Genomic DNA, 3622 nt, shown 5'->3' with positions numbered 1-3622 from the left:
CGCGCCGCCCCGCACCCTGACCACCAACAGGATGCGGCACAAAGTCGTCGTCAACGTACAGAATTACAGAATGCGTGACAAGGCGTATACAGGGTTCGGCTTTTGTGGTCGAGGGAGGATATCAGCTGTGTATCCTCCGCCCCTCCAGTCCCTCAAAGATAACTTGCCATCATCTCCACTTTTAACGTGCTACTGATGCGTCAGATGATGATGTAGCAATAATAATAATAATAATAATAATAATAATAATAATAATAATAATAATCACACATCAACAACTTACCATACAACATAAAATAATAAAACAACACGTTCCCACATACAAGTATGCACCACAAAATGTCCTGGAGAGTGATGAATACAAATTATACTGGAACAGAACCATTATAACAGATAAAACAACACCACATAACAAACCTGACATCATACTCACCAATAAAAAGAAGAAATTAACACAACTAATCGAAATATCCATACCAAACAACAAATATACAGAAGAAAACAGGAGAAAAAATTGAAAAATACATCCAACTGGCTGAGGAAGTCAAGGACATGTGGCATCAGGATAAAGTTGACATTATACCGATTATACTATCAACTACAGGAGTGATACCACACAATGTCCACCAGTACATCAAAGCAATACAGCTACATCCAAACTTATATATACAACTACAGAAATCTGTAATTATTGACACTTGTTCAATTACCCGAAAGTTCGTAAATGCAAGATAACATATACCGTACAGTTAAAAGGAAGTCATGCTTGATCAAGGTCCGCGTCACTTTCCATTTTTAACCAGACAGTCTGAGAAAGGAATATAGGAATATAGTAATAGTAATAATAATAATAATAATAAATAGAGGTGTTTTGCAGGATATGCTTCCTGCAACCACCCTAGAAGGAAAACAAAGACAGAGGATGAGATGGTCAGATGAAGTTAATCGACACCTCATGTTCTGTTATTACCAAGCAACAAACCTAGGAACCAACACAACTGGATACAGATCACAAGTATACACAACATTTATTACCAGATACCCAGAATTAAAATTTTTAACAGAACAACGTCTAGCTGATCAGATTCGTGTAATAATAAAAAATAACAGGATACCCCAGTCAGAATTAGAAAACATCAAACAACAAGTACAACAAATACTGGAACAAAATAATGTGCAATTAGAAGAAGAAGAAGAAAATACAGTAACGGACTCAAACATCCCACAGCAAACAAACAAAGAACAACACGCATCAATTAAACAATCAGAGGAAAATGAAATTTTAAGACAGCCACCAGCACAAGCACAAATAGAACACGAAGTGACACACATGTTAGATATAGAAGAAAAATTTCAGTTGACATATATAGAATACAAAGACACAAATACAGACATTAGACCATTCTTGCATAGACCACCAAATAGCCCACAAGTCGAAACAACAATAAAAACTATCAACACAATCATACACAACAAAATAAATGAATACACAACTATGGAAGAGTTACAACTACTGGTTTATGTAGGAGCACTCACTACACTAAATATACACACTAGGCAGAGATCAGAACCAACCAACACACAGAAGAAACCCACAAAACCAGCATGGCAACACAGGCTACAGATCAGAATAGAAAAACTGAGAAAAGACGTTGGACAGCTAACACAATTTATAAGAAATGAAATATCAGACAAAAAACGAAAAAGGTTAGGTAAAATCTCACAACAAGAAGCAATAGAGCAATTAGATGAAAAGAAGCAAAAATTACAAGCTTTGGCGAAACGACTTAGAAGATACAAAAAAAGTGAAAATAGAAGGAAACAAAACCAAACATTCAACACAAACCAAAAGAAATTTTACCAAACAATAGATAACACACACACAAAAATAGACAATCCACCAAACATAAGAGACATGGAACACTTCTGGAGCAGCATATGGTCGAACCCGGTACAACATAACAGGCATGCACGGTGGATACAAGCAGAAACAGACACATACAAGATGATACCACAAATGCCTGAAGTGATAATTTTGCAACATGAAGTCACCCGAGCAATTAATTCTACGCACAATTGGAAAGCCCCTGGAAATGATAAAATAGCAAATTTCTGGCTAAAGAAGTTCACCTCAACACATTCATATCTAACTAAATTATTTAACAGTTACATTGCAGACCCATACATATTCCCTGATACACTTACACATGGAATAACTTATCTGAAACCTAAAGATCAAGCAGACACAGCAAACCCAGCTAAATATCGCCCCATAACATGCCTACCAACAATCTACAAAATATTAACTTCAGTCATTACACAGAAATTAATGACACATACAACACAGAACAAAATTATAAATGAAGAACAAAAAGGCTGCTGCAAAGGAGCACGAGGATGTAAAGAGCAACTGATAATAGATGCAGAGGTGACATATCAAGCTAAAACTAAACAAAGGTCTCTACACTACGCATACATTGATTACCAAAAAGCTTTTGATAGTGTACCCCACTCATGGTTACTACAAATATTGGAAATATACAAAGTAGATCCTAAATTGATACAGTTCCTAAACATAGTAATGAAAAACTGGAAAACCACACTTAATATCCAAACAAATTCAAATAATATCACATCACAGCCAATACAGATTAAGCGTGGAATATACCAAGGAGACTCATTAAGTCCTTTCTGGTTCTGCCTTGCTCTGAACCCACTATCCAACATGCTAAATAATACAAATTATGGATACAATATTACTGGAACATACCCACACAAAATCACACATTTGCTATACATGGATGATCTAAAACTACTGGCAGCAACAAATCAACAACTCAACCAATTACTAAAGATAACAGAAGTATTCAGCAATGATATAAGTATGGCGTTTGGGACAGACAAATGTAAGAAAAATAGCATAGTCAAGGGAAAACACACTAAACAAGAAGATTACATATTGGTTAACCACAGCGACTGCATAGAAGCGATGGAAAAAACAGATGTCTATAAATATCTAGGATACAGACAAAAAATAGGAATAGATAATACAAATATTAAAGAAGAACTAAAAGAAAAATATAGACAAAGACTAACAAAAATACTGAAAACAGAATTGACAGCAAGAAACAAGACAAAAGCTATAAATACCTATGCTATACCAATATTGACCTACTGATTTGGAGTAGTGAAATGGAGTACCACAGACCTAGAAGCACTCAATACGCTTACACGATCACAATGCCACAAATATAGAATACATCACATACATTCAGCAACAGAAAGATTCACATTAAGCAGAAAGGAAGGAGGAAGGGGATTTATCGACATAAAAAACCTACACTATGGACAGGTAGACAATTTAAGAAAATTCTTTATAGAACGAGCAGAAACTAGCAAAATACACAAGGCAATCACCCATATAAATACATCGGCTACACCACTGCAACTTCATAACCACTTCTACAACCCTTTAGATCACATAACATCAACAAATACGAAGAAAGTAAATTGGAAAAAGAAAACACTACATGGCAAGCACCCGTATCATCTAACACAGCCACACATCGATCAAGACGCATCCAACACATGGCTAAGAAAAGGCAATATATACAGTGAGACA

The sequence above is a fragment of the Schistocerca nitens genome, chromosome 2 (genome assembly GCF_023898315.1).
Source record: "Schistocerca nitens isolate TAMUIC-IGC-003100 chromosome 2, iqSchNite1.1, whole genome shotgun sequence".
Classification (NCBI taxonomy): Eukaryota; Metazoa; Arthropoda; class Insecta; order Orthoptera; family Acrididae; genus Schistocerca; species Schistocerca nitens.
This window is presented reverse-complemented; position numbering follows the sequence as displayed.